General features: G+C 34.7%; 1 protein-coding gene across 2 annotated transcripts in view; it reads right to left on the bottom strand.

Moving 5' to 3' along the window:
* Positions 1-20,818, bottom strand: part of LOC115228799 (mitogen-activated protein kinase kinase kinase 2) — a 284,061-nt gene that overhangs the window by 150,307 nt on the left and 112,936 nt on the right. The gene's annotated exons all lie outside the window — the stretch shown is intronic.

Raw genomic sequence — 20,818 nt, 5'->3', positions numbered from 1 at the left:
TCCAATCCATACCAGCATAGAAAAGCAGGAGTAAATTGATATTTATGTGTGTATGTGTATGCATTATGCATGTGTATTAGATATACATTCATACATAACTCTATGAAATGATGCCATAGCTTTGCATTTTTTCTTTCACTGCTTATGTGGATATAGTGGGGGAAAACATTTATTTATAATGTACCTATTTGCATGCAAGCAGTTCTAAAAATTTTGACAAATTTCAATACTGTACGAGCAATTGATTTTACAGTTGGTTTCTCCACGACTGGAACCTGTTTGTTAGTCATTCAGTAAGTATCGAAAACTGCAGTATGTTAGCATGTTACAAAGAAAAGAAATACCTCGTGTGCAGAGCCCTTCCTTAAATATCAATATTCTTTCTTTGTAGTATACACACCTCAATATTTTGATATTTTTACTGAATTGACACTTACAAATATGGATCACCACCGATAAACATTTTGAATTCTTGAGTTTATATTTAGCTGACTAAAGTAAATTGTACATCTTTCTCAAGGGTACGACAAAATGTCGGAAGTGTGATGTGAATTCATGACCATAAGGATGCTAGTACTTATTTTAGTACTTTCATTTCCACAAAAATATTTACAAAGGATAATTGTAAATATTTGGAATCTTAATTATCCTACACTACATTTAAAAGTTGTGCAAGGAAAAAACAATAGAATATCAGGCAAATAGATCCAGGGAAAGTAGCAGTCAAAAAAGAAGCAGAAATAAAAGAAGAGAAAACCAATTCAATTTACACTTAAAGACATATAAAAAAGAATGGTATCAACTAAAGGAAAAATTATCTTAGTTCTCTAATTTAATAAATTTGGGGAAAAAGCAACTGAAAATACAAAGTTATCATGAACTTATTCACATATTGACCTTAGTCAAACAATGAAAGAAAGAAATAAGTTTTCTTCACAGTCAGAAACATAATCAGATAAAACATAGAAATGTGAGAAGCCAATGAAGGAAACAAGAGCTAGACTGCCTGTTGTGTGATTTAAATGCTTTCTAGAGGTGGTAGTTAGTGTTGTATAGCAACAGTGATTGCCATCCCTTTTCTTTTTTCAATTACAGTGTATCTAGGACTACACTGTTCATGTGTCTTGTAGTAGTAACATTGTAGAGTTTGATTTAAAGGTAATTTGCTTACTATTTCAAACGGGACGCAGATACCTGTTTAGCCCCAAGTCAACTCTGAGCTGACCTATGATTAAAAGCATTCCAGCCATGATTTTGTGTATGTAGGACTATATTATATAATGTATCCCTTCTTAATTAAGACAAACAGCCAGAGTGTGATTCAAGGTAAAAACTGGCTGTCACTTCTAGTAAGTCGAGTAACTACTTAGAAGTTTTTTTGTTGGCTCATCATCCTCTAAAGTTGAAACGATTTGTAAATATACAAAATGTTAGAGTTTACATTAAGTTTATTTACATTTACCAACAAAAACATACTGTTTGCAACTGAATAACGTGATCAGTTAAAAGAACACAACCAACTTATGAATTTAAAAGTCATTTTCTTTAACTTCAAATTTATAGATTCCTGGAGTAATACACCAAACAATACAGTAGAAATATCATTCTTGAACATTTTCATATTCAGACATGGATAAAGGCAAGTGAAATAGTGATAAATATGATTTTCTCTAAGGTCACATTACTAAGTAAAAGACTGTAGTAACTAATTCTATTTCACCTAAGTTTAACCCCTTAGGATTTCAATCAGCCATATCTGGCCAAAATATTTGACCTGCTATATGATCAAACCAGCTAGATCTGGCCTCTCACACATACTCTGCAATGTCATACTAAAAATCATCACATCATTGAAATCTCAAAGCTATGAAATAATTAATGTATGATAAATTCAAAACAATATAAATAAATAAGCATTACATTTGATAGAACAAAGATCACTAAATGGTTAGGCAGCAACTTGGTCAAACAAAACCCTGTTAACTGAGTCAAATTAATGTTTCTCCTATAGTGATAAATATTGAATTCTAACAAAGGCACAAGACTTCAAATACTGAATTCACAACTCCCAGTTATATAACACTACATGAAATTAAAGATTTACCAATGCTAATGAAAGCAGAGATATCTAATGAGCAGATTAGATATCTCTGCTCCCATTATCATACATCTCAGTTGTGGCCACTTGAAAAAGATACAATTGGTACTTCACTGACACAGGAGAAATGAAAAGCAAAGTCACCATCAGCCCCAGTGGAATTTGAACTCAGACCATAAATGATGTAACTAAATACTTTTTTCATCAACACTCTACCATTTCTAACATCTATCGCCACCCCTTTAATCAACTGTGACATTAGAACAAGATTTGTTGACCCAGTCAGATTTCTTTAACAACTATGTCACCAGGGTTCAACACTATCAACCTTTTCACAGGATTGTTATTCCAGAGAACTGAAAACAAGTCTATGTTGATAGTATCAATAGCAGACATGGTGAAATCAGTGTATTAGCTGATACCTAAAACAAAATGATATACCAGCTTATTAATTTCATTAACAAAAGGGTTTAATTTAATAACATTTCCTAATAGATAATAAATAATAAGGCAGTAAAGAGATGGGAATCTGTCAAAAACAGATATGACTATAATCTAGGTTAGTCTTTTATCTTTAGAACCTATTAATCAAAGTCATATAATAGAGGCTTATACTTCATTTAAGAGTGATGGCTATTCATGCAATTTTCAGTACTGTTTAAAATAGATCTATCACGTTATCAAATTGATATCTTCTTCATCAGCCAATTATCATCTATTTAACCTTCTTTATAATAACCTATCAGTATAGGTTTACAAGAGCAAATTTTCTCATTTCCTTCCTTTTTTTCTTTTTTAAAATATCTTTATATATACTATTACATAGTATGTAATGAAAGCTATCTTTTCACAATACATTTTAACCCTATAATTATCAATATACAGGGGAAAATATTAGATGTTTTCAGTTTACTTAAGGGTAAGAACTATGTTTGATAGAGGGGAAAAATGAAAAAAAAAAAAAAATTTTCTTAGTGTGTGCATGTGCACATACACACTAGTATATCTATGTTATCAGAAGGGTACACATGTTCGAATGAAATTAAATATAAAATTCTTTTTTTACTTTACAAAATATTTTCTATACTGCAAGATGTATTCTGTGTGCATATATATGAGTATGTGTGTGTGTGTGATTATCATCATCATCGTTATTTAACGTTCATTCTCCATGCTGGCATAGGTTGGACAGTTTGTCTAGAGCTGGCAAGCTGCACTAGGCTCCAGTCTGATATACATTCATACATACATGCATGCATGTATGTTTATAATTATTTGTAGGATTCATTTGAGACAACGTACTTTAGCAGGCAGGAAACCAAGAGAAGGTGGAGTTCAGTACATATGTGTATATACCACATAGAAATACATCCATACACACCCATGCATATATGGACATATCCTTACACCTACATATGTACACACAAATACACACATACATATAAATATACATGTAGATACATACTTATGTACACAGGCATGCAAGTTCACAATCCAATACAAGTTCCAGGTATGGTGTTTGCATAAAATAAAAACACAAATGGGTTGTCTTCTAATTATATATATATATATCAGTGGATCATATATCCAAAAAAGAAGGGCACTCTAAAAGTTAGAGCAGTAATGTATTTACATGAAGTTAAATATATGTCTGGTCATAGAGTGAAACCATTGGTGACTATGACTGGACATATATTTAACTTTATGTGTATGTGTGTGTGTGAAACTGAATTTTAGAGTATATCTTTTGTACAATGTAATATACTATACAGGAACTAAAATGAAAGTTAAACTGAATTAAAATAAACACATTCTTTCATTACTATTCATTTTATTCCTAAGGTAGCAAGCTAGCAGAAACAGTAGCATGCCAAGCAAAACGCTTAGCGGTATTTCATCTGCCTTTATGGTCAGAGTTCAAATTCTATCGAGGTCGACTTTGTCTTTCATCCTTTTGCATACTGGGATCAATCTAATCGACTAGCCCCCTCCCCCAAAATTTCGGGCCTTGTGCCTAGAGTAGAAAAGAATATTCATTTTATTCCTACTGTTACTCTTCATATACAATTTGCCTCCTACTTCAACACTATCCCATTAATCTGACAGCAAACACAACACGAGCTAATATATTATTTAAATGTAAATTATGCAACAACAGCCAGTTATTATAATTGCTTGCATGCAAGAATGTTAAAATGCAAAGAATGTTTAAAGACTGTCCAGAATTTCAATTTTGTCATTTTCTTCCCATAAAAGTATAATGTTTGAAGCATCAAGAATTAATGACTAGTGTTACAAGATTTTGTCTTAAATGTATTAACTTGATATATCCAAATCATTTTAATCTCTTTACTATTAAAGCCAGTTAATTCTGACTAACACAGTAGTGTAATTACTTACACTATCTTGTTTATAGTATAATTATTGTTTAACCCCCAGATTAGTGTGACCTAGCTACTCTATGATCAAGTGTTCCAATCATGACCATCCCATCATATTTTCAGAGAATGCCTCTCAGGCTACATTAACCAATCTCTCACTGTAGCTTCAAGACAGTAGGAAGTGATTTGAGGGAGATTTAGCTTCTATTTCTAGCAGTCGAGCAAACCAGTATAAACTCAAGCTCAAATTCATGACTTCTACATTAGACTGTGGTTGAGTAGAGAGAACATGATGAGGCCTTTGTTCTACAGTGGACAGTACATGGGCAATCTATTCCAATCCAATCCAAACAACCACAATGAGGCTCCCTCATTGGCTCAGGGCAGTGGTAATTGTCCAAAAAGATCATAACCAGCTTTATTGATACCCTATCTTTACTTGTAGGAAAGGTATCACTAAATCTCAGGAGATCTCATTTTTCTTAGTTTCATAATTTTTTCCCCTGACTATATAATTGAATATGTCTAACATCAACAGTAATATTATAAACACTAAATGTTAAGGCTGGTCTGTACTTCACCATAGAATTGAAACCATGTTGTAAATTTGTCGCCTTGCACTTACAGAATTAATTAATACATGGCATTTATGATGGAAGACTATGTGTACAATATATATGCATTTAATCCATTTGTGACCACATTTCTAGGAATTTCAATTAATTTTGAAATTAATTAATTAATTTGAAAATAATCAAGAGTTAAAGAAGATTTACTACAATAACCAACATTTTCATTAACGAGTTGTTGTTTGGGGAAAATGATCTCGTATAAAATCATGATGGAAGACTAATTTAAAATATGAACACTGATAGAATTTTATACCATAAAGCTAAAAATGGTTTCAGGTTTGTTGGTATTTAAATAGTTAAACCAGCAGTTATGCTTCAATAGCAAACCAATGAGAGAGAGAGAGAGAGAGAGAGAGAGAGAGAGAGAGAGAGAGAGCGAGAGAGCATGAGTTCAAATATTACATTATCAAATCATATAAGTTGTAGTACAAACTTCACCAACTGCATATCATTGTGTTAAATTTAATAATGCTATAGTCTCATGACAATGAATTTGAATGAGAGATACTGACAACTTTGTTTATATTGGGTCATCCTATAAATAATGTGAGTTTTTTTTATACGGCCCTCTTCCAAAATTCACTTGTCCATGACAAAAAATACTACTCCAGTACTGTTCTGATCTCATCTACAGAATTCATATTTTTTCTGTCCAAATGATTTTGAAGACTTCAGAATAAATGATAATCAGATATGGCAATTTCCAGCGAATATAGTGGGTGGGGCATCATTTCCCATTCAAACTGCTCCACCCTTTGGAATGTCATCCTCACTGTATGTGGCCAAGCATTATCCTGATGGAAGAATACCATTCGTCTTGAAACCAAAGATGGTCGTTTTCCTTCTAGCGCTGACTTAAGCCGCTCAAGCTACTCATAGTGGATTTCCTTTGTTATGTTTGGTTAGGGTTTAAAATTTCTTAGTGGACTAAACCTTTCATATCCCACCAAACAGATAACAACACCTTACATGGGTGAAGACCTTTAGCTTGAGGTGCTGGCATTTCTCCTTCCCCTACCCACTGTCTTTGGCACTTGACATTTTTATAGAGCACCCATTTCTCATAACCAGTCACTATTTGGTTAAAAAAAGGTTCATTCTTGAGCCGTGACAGCAAAGAAGAGCACACATACACTCTCTGCATGCAATTAGACTCGGAAAGTTGATGAGGAACTCTTTGACCCAATTTGCTGACTTTTCCAATGGCATGCAGGAGTCAATGAATGGTTGAATGACCAAATCCAAGCTTCTCTGCTAGTTCCTCAACAATTACAATGGGATTTTGTTCCAGGGTTTGCAGGACACGCTCGTCAAGCTCTACAGATCTTCCAGGACGAGGCTCGTCATCTAGACTAGTTTCTGGCTTAGAATTTCTGGATCCACCACTGACACTGACTTGTGTTTCTTGTCCAACCTCCATATACTGCATTAATATTCCTCACACTTTCCAATACCTTTATTAAACTCATAAAGCAAATTATGCTGAATATGTTCCTTTGTCACTTCCATTATAGCTTTGAAAAAATAACTGTTAGAATCAAACTGCACTCTTCAAAATTTGCACTAAGAATAAGTACAAGGTAAAATTACTACCTGCTTTTATAGCAAGTTGATGCAGGTAATTTATCCCAATCCCCTCCAACTTTTAGTTCATGCAATTGAAAAAAACTGCATTATTTATGGGATGACCCAATATTTATTTCTTTACCTCAGATATATTATTAGTATCTACTAATAGTTTCATTTCATACAATACTATTTATGTTTATGTCAAACTAACTTAGGTTTTATATATAAATATACAGGCACAGGTAATGGTTGTGTGGTTAAGTTCACTTCCCAACTATGTGATTGTAGATTAAGTCCCACTTGCCCATAGTGTGCTGTAGTACATGGTATACTATTAGCCCTGGGTTGATCAAAGCCTTGTGAGTGGATTTGATAGGCAGAAGCTGAAAGAAGACTATTGTGCATGAAAAAGTGAATGTTAAATAATGATGACATACTATAACACTCTATGAACATTTGATAATTTGTACGTCATATATTACTCCCTAAACACATTATAGTAGGTGTTTATAAGCCATTTAAGAAACACACTAAAACTGTTAGATTCACTTCAACATTTAAATTTGATTTGTCAAAATATTTTCATTGCTTTGAGATCGCGACCTGTTCACTGACAAAACTCTGTGCTGCTTATAAACACCTTCCACGCTGCAATTGTTTTCATTCCAGCACACGATCTCAGATCAGGTCACTTGCTATGCAAGTACATCTCTGTAATACATTATAGTATATTTATTATATATTACTCCTTAAATACATACTAAATTACTCTGGAAACAATTGGCAATATATGGGAATTGGTTGCTATTATTTCCAACTATGTTAGCAGGTATAAATTAAACTGGGTATCTTGATTAAGAATGTTAGTATAATGTCTGTAGTGCAACATGAACTCAAGAATGACAAGTTATGAATTCTTGGTAACAAGCCATGTGTTAGCATCTAAGCAGTACAGTTATTGAATCAATGCAATGGTGTGTGCACGTGTATGTTGTAGGCATGGTTGTGTGGTTAAGGAATTCATGCAATCATGAAGGACCAAGTTTGAACCCACTATGTGACATCATGTGCAACTGTTTTCAACCACAGACCTGGGATGGCCCCAGCCTTGTGAATGGAATTGGGGTAGATGGAATCTAAGTAGAAACTTGTCAGATGAAATGTATCTGCAACTCAAAGGTCTTGAGATCAAACTTCACTGCTTACCCCCAACACAGCTTTAGTTTTATATGTGTGCATATGTGTATGCTCTTCTATTAGTTTTTTTTTTTAATGGTTTAAAACAATAAAGATACTAAACACTGGATATGCCTTGTATATCATAAATGAAGTCAGCAACAAGACATCCTCAAGTAGAGGAAGATATATCATACTGTGATAAGTGGTTGTCTTAAAAAAGAAACTTTTTGGACATCAAGGGGATTAAAAGGTAAAATTCTATCTGTTTAGAATATCTTCAGTGAGATGTATGATTTAGCAAACTCTGTGTATGCCTGCCTGCCTGAAGATGCATATTCAACCAGTGTTGCTGCTGCTAGCAGCAACAGCAACAACAATCTTTTCTACTGGAGGCACAAGGCCTGAAATTTGTGGGGAGGGGACTAGTTGATTACATTGACCCCCCAGTGTTTCTCTGGTGCTTAATTTATAGACCCCGAAAGGATGAAAGACAAAATCAACCTTGGCAGAATTTGAACTCAGAACGTAGCGACAAGCGAAATACCACAAACATTTCATCCAGCATGCTAATATTAGGTCATCAAGTACAAAATTTGTAGAAAAGATATAAAAGTTTGCTAATGTTTTATAAATACAAGGGATAGTTTTATTCATCAAAGTATGCACCCATATTGTCAATACACTTTTGCCATTTCAGCGGTAGCTTGTCCAGCCTGGAACTGTAAATGTCTGGCAATCATCAACATCATCGTCATTTAACGTCTGCTTTCCATGCTAGCATGGGTTGGACGATTTTGATTGAAGGCTGGCAAACCAGATGGCTGCACCAGGCTCCAGTCTTGATCTGGAAGAGCTTCTACAGCTGGATGCCCTTCCTAACGCCAACCACTCCGAGAGTGTAGTGGGTGCTTTTACGTGCCACTGGCACGGGGGCCAGTCAGGCGGTACTGGCAATGACCTCGCTCGAATCTTTTTACATGTGCCAATGAAGCGATGTTGGTAACGATCATGCTTGAATGGTGCATTTTTACGTGCCACGGGTATGGAAGCCAATTGGCTGCTCTGGCAACGATCACGCTCGGATGGTGTTCTTGGCACCCTACTAGCACAGGCATAAGTGCCAATAAGGCGACGCTGGTAACAATCATACTCAAATAGCCGCTCTGTCAATGATCACACTCGTATGGTGCTCTTTGCACCCTGCTAGCACAGATGCCGGTCATCGAAATGATTTTGATTTTAATTTTGATTTTGATTTCACTTGCCTCAACAGGTCTTCGCAAGCAAAGTTTAGTGACCAGAGAAGGAAAAGGTACACATAAGCGGGCTGGTTATGCTCCTGGCATAGGCCATGGGTTATGGTCTCATCTGGCTTGCCGGGTCTTCTCGAGCACAGCATATTTCCAAAAGTCTCGGTCGCTAGTTATTTCCTTGGTGAGGCCTAATGTTCGAAGGTCGTGCTTCACCACTTCATCCCAGGTCTTCCTGGGTCTACCTCTTCCACACATTCCCTCAACCTCTAGGGTGTGGCACTTTTTCACACAGCTATCCTCATCCATTCTCGCCACATGACCATACCAGCACAGTCGTCTCTCTTGCACACCACATCTAATGATTCTTAGGTCCCACTTATCTCTCAAGGTTCTTACATTCTGTTGAGTATGCACACTGACATTACACATCCATTGGATCATACTGGCTTCATTCCTTGCGAGCTTACGCATATCCTCAGCAGTCACAGCCCATGTTTCACTGCCGTGTAGCCTGGCTGTTTGTACACATGCATCATATAGTCTACCTTTTACTCTGAGTGAGTTGATCTATAAAAATTTTTTTTATTTTCTTAGGAGGGAGTGAATGTTATGCAAACTGTGCTATGATTTGAGTGACCTCCCTTGATATAAAGAGCATGCACATTTAATGATCAGAGAGAGCAGTCATTTTGAATAACATACACTGAATCGAGAATATCATAGATAACACTATAAGACACTTTACCATTGTGAACTATGACTGGAAATTAGTTTCTTTGAACCAGGAATTACTATGATACAGAACACCAGACCAGCCATCTCCAACAGTTACAATTAGTTTATACCAACCTCTTGTATTACACTGAGACACAAAGAATATGCCTATGTACATATTAGACAAAACAAAGAATAAGCATATGTACATATTAGACAAAACAAAATTCACTACTATATAGTATTACTCCAGCATGACTAGCATCAACAGTGATCTGAACTGATTAAATCTATTGAGCTGAATTAATCTCCATGTGTGTGTATGTGAATAATAGTAAATGAATTGGACTATATGCTTTATTGCATATCACTACAATTGTTTAAATGTTGAATCAGCAGTAGACATATTCCTGAAGCATTATATAAAAGATAAGTTAACATATCATGTCGTCATTATTATTATTATTATTATTATTATTATTATTACAACTGATAGCACACCGGGCAAAATGTTTAGCAGCATTTTATCCATCTTTACGTTCTGAGTTCAAATGCCACCAAGATTGAGTTTGCCTTTCATTCTTTTGGGGTCAATAGAATAAGCACCAGTTGAGCACTGGGGCTGTTGTAATCAACTAGCCCCATCCCACAAAATTTCAAGCCTTGTGCCTATAGTAGAAAGGATTACTTTTATTAAAAAGGCAGTGAGCTGGCAGAATTATTAGGTCATCAAGTATGAAATTTGTAGTAAGGTATATGGTAAACTTTGATAGCTGCACATTTTGTGCCATTATTATATTTTGACAATCATTATCTTTTGTTTATTCTAACTCATTTTGCACTTTATAAAGTATTTATAAATTGTTTTTTCTTATTTTCGTTTAGAGATAAATAAGTTGGAAATTTGTACAGTTTTGAAATATGAGTTCTTTCTTGGAAAGTACAATCGGAATGTACATAAATGAGCATACACAAAAACTGAAAACAAGTCTGTAAAACATCTTATTACAGTCTGAGTTGATGTGTCAGATAACCAAACAGAAACTGAGAGTATTCGTCAATGATTGTTAGAAGAATAAGTGTCTTATAACAACGATATTCTCAATTCAATGTATGTTATTCAAAATGGCAGCTCTCTCTCAGATCATCAAATGCGCATGCCCTTTATATCAAGGGAAGTCACTCAAATCATAGCACAATTCACATAACATCTAGGATGTAATTAATAGTTGAAAATACATAAATTTTTTTTTTGGCCTTATACCAAAATTTGGTTCTTTTTCTTAGTGAATCTTCCCAGTATAGATGAGGTCTCTTCTGCACCCAGGAAGATAGAGTTTCAGTGCAAGGAATCATTCTCAGCAATTTAAATCTTTAACTTGCACCTTTTTGTCCAAGAATGCATTTCTATTCAAAACATATTTTTAATAAAATGTCAGCTGTACTAAAATTTTTTGCTTGCAAAGCATTCTTCCTTATGGTCTCCCATTTAGAAAGGATTGTCCCCATTTAGGCACTCATGCAAAACACAAAGACTAAGTTGAGAGCACCTCACTAGAACACTATCATAGCAACCATTCTGTATTCATTGTTGTTTTATCATACTAAAACCAAAATACTTAAATCTAAACACCATATAACAACTACTTAACTTGCCACAATTAGTAGCCAAATCCCACTCAAATCAAACCCCTACTGTCTTTAAAAGATAAGTGGGGGACATATTGGGCATTGTAATACAAAATACACCATGTCCAAAAAAAAAAGGAAAATGAGATGTTTATAGCAAGACTGCTATTGATCATATTTCTACATGGTCAGGACTGACTCAGAGTGAAACAATAACAACAAAGAAGAGAAGTTAAAACTATTAAAACATTACAACCACTTGCTCATCACATCCCAACATTTAGCAACATTACCAATCAATTAAAATAAAAGGAGCTACTATGTAGTCACTCAACCTATAAGAAATAGCAGGTAAATTGCCCAAACACTATACTACCTTAAAAAAGAAAAGGCACACTGAGCAATATAGTCCTAAATATGCAACAACAACAAAAAAAGAAAGAAAAATTGAGTGTTGATCACATTTGGAATGCCATTGTTCATAAGTTGTTCAATCAAGGCTTAATTTGAGTCAAAATAGAACAATAGCACAACATTCTAAAACCAATGATGGTTGAGTGTGATTTGAGGAATAGTTGAGTGCTATTTCTAGCAGGTTGAGTGACCACGTAGAGGCTTGTTCATTGGCTTGGAGTCTATGAGTTGATCTTTGATGCCCCATTAGCTTGTTCGATGCAACAAATTTGGGTAGAATACGGAATACGCAACAAAACCAACACCATTAATTTCCAAAAGTTCTATATTTTAGTAAAAAAGGCAAATGAGGAAATGATGCTTGTGTTTTTAGCAATAATAGCAATAGACTTCTTAGCTGGCCCCTCCCCTCTCTCACAAACACACAAATGATAGCAAACACGCATTTTACTATATATACAACTTCCCCCGTCATCACCATCATCATTGTCAACCTCTTCAATTACTTTTTCAATCCCTATTGCACACTGTCATGGGTTACTTAAACTTTACATAAATTGCAAAGTTTCAATTTCACACAAGACCAGTAAAACTATAGAGACAAAGAGATTGCTATAATGGACTTATTTTCATAATAAACTGTTTTATTTTTTTTTCTCTCTACCCATGTTTTTATAACAGTAACAGAAGAGTTTACAGAAAGAGTGGGTAAATGAAAACTATGAAGAAAACTAACGAACCAGAGATGGTTTTAACAATAGTAAAATTGTTTCTATAGCATCAGTTATAGCTATCAGACATTATTCACTTCAAATTTGTTCCAGATATATAAATCACATCTGTGTTCTACACCAAATAAACACACATCAATATATCATATACACACATAAAGGCCATTAATTAATTCTACAGACTTCCCATATATTTGTCCAAACTCTTTTTATTCCTTGTACCTTCATATGCAGCCTCAAAGACATGTGTATTTATGTGTGTGAGTATTTGCAGTATGTAATGTACACTTAAAATTTATCTTCAAAATTTCAAGAGTTACTTTCCTTGCTTTCTCACCATCTTTATTCTTTTTTTTCTTCCTTGCATACTCACATGCAAAAACTATGTGTGTGCGTGTTTTAATTAAGGATGAGAATAATAAAGTGAAGACAGAGCAAAACAAAATGTAATTATTATTTTAAAAGTTAATGAGAATTTTGAACAGAAATGTTTTTGACGTTTTTAGCTTAAGTACTTCAGAAACACAGTTACAAGGGAAAAGTGGAGATAAATAAAATTTTTTTAAAAGATAAGTAACAGAGAAATATGTGTTAGTCTCTGTCAGCTCAGGATATGTTATATATATATATATAAATAGGTGAGTGTATTTTTGCCTTGTTAACAATTGACATGGAAAAATAGATAAATAGTTACCATCATTTTTTGCTAAAATATCTTATTGATGTGTTTCGTTTTTTCACTTCTCGGAAGAGAAGATTGCATTGTTTTATACCATTTATTCTTTTGAATAGTATCAGTGAAATCTTCGAAACATGTGTTGAAAGTAAAAGTATTTGATTTATACCTGCGTTAAACTTCATTTTTATATATATATATATATATATATATATATATATATATATATACATATATATATATATATACATATATAAATTAAATGATGGATGATGACAATGATGATGATATAAACAAAAATGTATGTTCTGCAAAATGACAATAACATATGTGAAGACACAAACACACAAATGTACAAAAAACTCATGAGCAGATAGATCTTCCAACAAGATCAAAAAATAAACCCAAATACTAAGCAAACAAAGAGGAAACATCCCACTTCCATGGCACACGCACGTGCGCGCACACACACACAAATTCATGTACCCCACTTTTACATACATACTCATAAATTTACACAGAGTTGAAACGCTGTTTGATTTTTTTTACAGCATACACTACCAAGTATGACATCACCTCTTCCTTATTCATCTATTACCCCTTCTTTTCTCATTCATAAACACAAGAGTATTATTATAGTATATTATCTCAGTAACCATGGGAGCTATGAAAAATATGACACCACCCCTTCCTTCCTTATTCATCTATCACCCCTTCCTTTCTCATTCATAAACACGAGAGTATTATTATAGTAGAGTATTTCAGAAACCATGGGAGCTATGAAAAATACAAAGCCCAGCATCACCTGTGTAATTTTTCGCACAGTTCCACCCAGCCGTTTGACTGTGAATCCCAAGACAAGAAAGAATCACCCATGTCAAATTTATATATATATATATATAACACTGTGTGTGCTAATGTGTCTGTGTTTGTCCCCCCACTATCACTTGACAACAGATATTGGTGTGTTTATGTCCTCGTAACTTAGCAGCTTGGTAAAAGAGACTGATAGAATAAGTACTAGACTTACGAAGAATAGGTCCTTGGGTTTAATGTGTTCAACTAAATGACTAAAGTAAAAGAGTCAATATAATATATATATATATATATATATATATACTAGCTGATGTACCTGGTAATACCTGGAAAAGCAGGAATTATCCCTTGGTTCTGTTCTCATAATTGCTTCGCTAATTCAATAACAACAAAACAAAGTATCGCCCTTAAAACGGTTTTTGTGCATTTACAGAGTATACCGAACTGTCTTACACAGGATCTTGTTTTTAGAAATACCCAATAAGTTATGAATACCCAAATTGTGAAGTCCATTATGTAATAACAAAATGTGGAATTTCCATGACCTCCATAGCTTGCACTCGGGTGTCCAGGTCAAGTAATGCCTCATTGTAACTGGTGTTACTCAACGTGGCAATTTCCGCTGAGGTTTGCCTTTGAATCCTTTGTAGGATGTCCTCTGCCATGCTGGGTTTTTGGATCGCCCAAAGCTTGTGAGGTTCACGAAAGCCACATGTCATCAACATAACAGAAAATAGCTGGTGCAGTTGACTTAGTGCTCTGCTGACTGCTGTTTCCTCCAGTGTCTGGTCCCAGTAAGCATTGTCCTCCAGTAGCCCATGTTTGGCGCAGGCTTCTCTATAGGTCTTGCAGACTTCACATTGTGTCTTCGAAAGTCTGTGAACGATGCAGGACCTCTGACAATGTGTAGCAGTAGATGCAGAAAGAAACACTCCTTACTGATTAGGATGCAGTGTACATCTGCCCGATGACCTGACTTCTGAAGACAGCTTCTTCTTCCCAACCCTCAATGCATGTTCCTTGCTTACATCTGTTCCATCTGTTGTGTGCCCAGGTATAGTACATGGAGACGTCTACATACAACAATGTTTGGACAAGCAGATCACATTGGCAAAATTTGAAGAAAGCTGTCAAAGTGGTTTCTAGTAGATTCAGAACTACGTTTCAAGCATTGTCTTCTGTGAAATATACACACTGACCATTTTCAAGATGTACAGATAGATTTTAAGGTGTTCCTACATGTAAACAGTGTGTGACCTTTGTGTTGACAATGTATTTGTCTAAAAGCAGAACAGTTCTTCATACAGTGCTTGTCAATTGGCTGAAGTGGTATGAAAGGCATTGTCATTCATGGTATATTTGTGAATAAGTCACCAACCAAAATAAGTGGATCTTTTGTTTAGGAAAATACTATTTACTTGTTTAAGGGCCGTACTGGATAAATTGCAAAAATAACTAACTGTTCAAATACTAAGAAATACACATACTCAATTTGATTTATACCAAGTAATATAGGACAATGAATGGGTTACTTCCCTTCGATGTTAAAAAAAAATATATTAGTTATATATAAGGATCCCATCCAGGGGCCCTATTATCGACTTTTTCAACAATCTGATTATATCATGAAACACGGGTTCTACTCACGTGTCAAGTTTCATCAAAACCTATAAAACGATGTAGGAGGAGTTGGCTGACAACTCCGCAAACAAACACACCCACAGACAGAACTTCCCATATATGTAGTAGATATATAGATAATATATACAGTAGTGGACTTCGTCAAAAAATATTGGTTGCCAGGAGACTGAGGGGGCCCACCTGCAACTACAATGCTATCATTTAATTTTTTTGTAATGTTAAAAGAATTCCTTTCAACTGTCTACAAACACAGCCAGGCTGAAATAATTAATGTATTCTGCCGCAGTGAGTAAAAAATTCTCAAACTTGAGGGGATGGGTCCCTTTACATACTAACATAATACCCCACATATAGATTCTAATGGCACAGGGGCTCACTTGCCATTGGGCAGGCTAGCAACCTGGCCAGCCTACGACTGAATAAATATATATATATATATATATATATATATATAATCTTTTTACTCAGGGACTAGAAGACCCGACACCATATCGGTGCGCACTCAAAGCGGTGATTAGTAATTTTACGAAACCGGTATGCCTTTGAATCTCTTTAACAATTCACAATAATGACTTTTATTACCTTTATTCCTACCTCAGTTCTTCTAATTGTATATATGCATCGTTACTTTTCATAAAAAGCCTTTACTTTTTTTTATTTCCAATGTGCATATTCGCTTATTTTTCTTCTTACTTTCCCTACACACACATATATATATATATATATATATATATATAGGGTGTCAACAAATTTCAGACATAACTAAATATATCCCCAATGGGTGTTATATATTTTTGATAACATAATAGACTAGATAGGATGATGTCTATGTTACAATATTACAATAACCAATAATATGTTGTGCATGATAGTAATATTATGATCATAAAATTAGCATTAGCTTATCTCACTCTTTCTTGCAGAACCCTAGGAACCTTTTGTGGAACCTTAGAGTTCCGGAGAACCCCAGTTGAGAAACGCTGCAGTATAGGGATGAGTAATGGGTTGGTGTATTTCACACTTGTCCAAACTATGCTAAGATAACTATGTTAAATGAACCAATGAGGTAGCCACCACATGGACAGACACAGTGCTTGATATTCTTAGCAGTGAACTTTCTTTAAAATCACACATCTTGGAAAGGTCATGTTGGAGAACAGGGTGCTGGGTTCTCTGTGACATAAGAAAATGATGGGATAGTCATGGCTGGAGTGCCTTTAATCACGAACCTATTACGTTAGTGATGACCTCAAACTAAACAACAACATACATTAAAATGACAGGATGGTGACGATGACGGTAATGATGACAATGATGGTGGATGATGATAATAGTGATGATGATGGTGGTAAAACAGTACAACCAAGGTTAACTAACAGATGTGTATATGTAATAAATATTGTAAACAAGTAAGGATGTATATAAGCCAACTATGTAACCAAACCTTAACATTAATGTTTCCAATGGAGAGAGGGGGGTTGTGTTGTGTCCAGTATAACTGATTTGCACTCTGAATACCAAAGTCACCCGTAACCACTGAAGTAGAAGATTATCTTCAAAAGGGTTTCGTTTGTTATATCAGACAGAACCCTCTACAATGAATAGATATTCCTTTCACAAATCACAAGGAAGAGTAAAACTTGTTCTCAAGAGATAAGACATGATTGGAATGCCTTTAACCACAGGTCTTCTCGAACAGGCTTGACCTGGGGCTAAACAACCACACCAGCAACAGTTCCCTAAAATTCTTCCACCCCATTCTTACAATAGCTACTATACTTTTACCACTTCTCTTCCTCTGGGATCTAGGTCAGGAAATCACATTAGTACACTGGGTTACATTAAGTAGAGCTCTATTTCTCTGATGGTCTACTGTATAAATAAAGATATTGCTGTTGTTTTATTGTTGTATATGAAATAGCTGAGTGGGTATGGTATTTATTGGACTGAGTAACAACTAAATGTTCTTTGAGTTCAATTTGCTAGTAGTGTTTTGTGATGCATTGTGGAAAGTACATTAAATTTTATACATGTCTCAGTGTGTCATGAGAGAAAATTACAATCAGATTACAATCTAAAGATCAATGGTTTGTATCTTATCTTCAAGCTTGTGTCCTGTCACTGTACCATGTGACGTTTTCATGCTCGACTTAACTCTCACAGATTTAATTAGCTTAGTTATGGACAGGTAAAAATTGCTGTTAGAAGGAACAAAAATACAAGCCGCAGGGAGTGTACAAGAAGAGCTTTGTAAAGAAGGTACAGCTGAGTGCAGAAGATTGGTAATAATAGCTAAAGAGAAGAAAAATTTTTTTTATGTGTAAGTTTCCAATGAATGGTGTCTTTCTCTTTTAGGATGTAATCAAGAAGAAAAATGTAATACTTAAAAACCCTCTGAGGAGGTCTTTGATGAGACTGATATTATTGATGTTTAGTTTTAGTTTGGACATCTGTAAGTCAATGTTTATAGGAAAAATTGTGGACAGGAAAGTAATTCCTGAGGATTAACATTCAAGAAAGCAAGTATTATTAAGTTAGTAAAGAGATCTGAGAAGTGAGAGTCAAGAAATAAGATAGCATTGTCGATAAGAGGGGAAGAGTATGGGTATGTTGGGTAGAGTAGTATGCGACTAGCTAGTTCACAGGAGCAATAGCTGTTGTAGCAAAAGAAGCAGAGTGAGGAGACAGTGTACCAGTGTTAGAGTAAGTTCTGGCCAATCAACTAAATAGCCTTTTCTTTTTTTTATTATTTTTATGCAGTCTAGAATGTTTATGTGTGTTACAGCAGCACTGTTCCAACCAAAATAGAAGGGAAGCAATATTATTCCATTAGGAAATTTGAAGCGAATGTCGATTCGGTCATTCCTTTAAGTCAGAAAAAGCTACTAGAAATTTGGAAATGCTGTTGAGATAAACTGGTATCTTGTCCAAAGAATGATCAATTTTCTAATTTCCTGAACGCCATAGAGTTAGATATAAACACCAGCCCTTCAAAGTTCTTAGATGTTTAAGGAACAGTTAGAATTAGCAGAACCATGAGAATGTAAAACAAAATGTTTTGCAGTATTTGTTCCAGATTACTGTATTCTGACTTCAGATCCTACCAAAGCTGACATTGCTCTTCATTCTTTTTGGGTCAATAAAATAAAGTACAAGCTTAGCATGATGGCTTCACAGAATATTTAAAGCACTGGACAAAATGCCGTGTGATTTTTTGGTAGCTCTTTGTGTTTTGAGTTCTTGGAAGTAGCTTTAACCTGCTGACCAGTTTAACACCACCATCTGCTCTTTGGGTGTCCTTAACAGAGTTCTTTCTTTTGCAAGCATCCAGGCCAGGTCCCCAATAAGGTAAATCTCTCCCTTTCTCCTAACAGTCTTGGAAACCCTGAAAAGTAATGGCCATGAACATTACTCTTGACTCTTTGGTTAAACAATAAGATAAAAATTATACTTTATTGTCATTGATCAATCCTATGCAGTTTTGTCTGCTTCAGTACATCTGTGGCTTGGAAATAGCCATTTCTAGAACTGATTGAAAGATACTTTAGATATAGTCATCTGAAGCATGCTCTTCAGATATAAAATAATACATACTATTAGGACTGCCATGCCACCAAAAACAGGATATTTTTTTTTACTTTCTTGTACCATGTTTCTGGTAATAATATCTTTTAATTGAAACCGCTATGTGGTCACTTTATCAGCTAAAATAGCAGTTAAATCTCTTTCAAATTCCATCTGGAGTTTGTTTGGGGAATTCAAATTTATATTACTGCAAATAACCACAGAGACTCTCTCACAAAATAACTATGTAGTTGCATGTAAGTAGGTGCATGTATAGCATGATGTGTGTGTGTGTGTGTGTGTGTGTGTGAGAGAGAGAGATAGGGAGAGAGAGAGAGGCAGGGAGAGAGAATATGAGAAGTTTATTTTTAGTTTACTGAAACAAAAGGATACTCAATATTTTGAGCTACACATCCATAAAGTTTAATATTTCAAACGTATCATTACACATATGAATACACATTACACATAATCATTATATAGATATGTGTAAAAGAAATATGTGTGTGTATGTATTTAAGTGTGTGTAAGTGTATGATGATATAGTTTAACTGTCAAGTGAATACATCTGCAATAAGCAGACTATGTGCAACATCTGTTAGTAATATGTGATTCTTCAACATTTTATATCACTCATCACAATAAGGCAGACTGTGGAAGGAATCACAGAATTAAGAATCAAAAAGAAAAATTCTACATGTATGTCTTTGCTCACTGATATTTTTAGAAATACAATTTCAAAGACTTTCTGAAAAGAATTTTCGTAACACACACAGATGCTGATTCCTAACATCTTAACAAGGATATTGACAAAGCTATTTAAACAAATTTGGAGAATATGGGAGCAAATCGGGGGGGAAGTGGGGGAAAACAACAAATTATTTAAATTCAAAAAGCAAATATTTCCTATTGTCTTGAATGTTTTTGCATTCTTTAGTGAATGTTTTACATAAGTGTATTTCTGAAAGCTGTGTGCATATATATATGTGAATATTCAATGACATGGCTATCTTTTGACAGGCAAAATTCTCTGAATTAAAGGTGCACAAAGATAGAGTTTGTTGGTAAGATGTATATTTGGAGTTAAAGCTTCAAGAAGACAAATGGTTGAATCAAGCAAAGAATTTTTAATTAAACATTTCAATTTTATAACACCTCTTGGTTTGTCCTTCTTTCATCACTATCTCTCTCTCCTATCTATCATTTCTTCTTTCTCACATAGTGAGATGTGTGTGATGCATCACCATTCAATTAGTAAAAATCTCTTGGCTAAAACTACTTGAGACAACCACACAAATCTGACCAACACTCAAATATGTTCACACTGATAACCAATGCTCCTGTCCTCACAATCATACTAGATGGTGATTAGCCCATGTGACAATATCTTCTTGTATCATACATTTTACAACAGTACACCCACAATCCTTTTACTGCCACACGATGAGCATGGTAGTGTTATGGAGAGACATAGTTGCTCAGCCTAGGATGCTAATGATATAGAAGAGAATAATTTCATTA

The sequence above is a fragment of the Octopus sinensis genome, linkage group LG2 (genome assembly GCF_006345805.1).
Source record: "Octopus sinensis linkage group LG2, ASM634580v1, whole genome shotgun sequence".
Lineage (NCBI taxonomy): Eukaryota > Metazoa > Mollusca > Cephalopoda > Octopoda > Octopodidae > Octopus > Octopus sinensis.
This window is presented reverse-complemented; position numbering and strand designations above follow the sequence as displayed.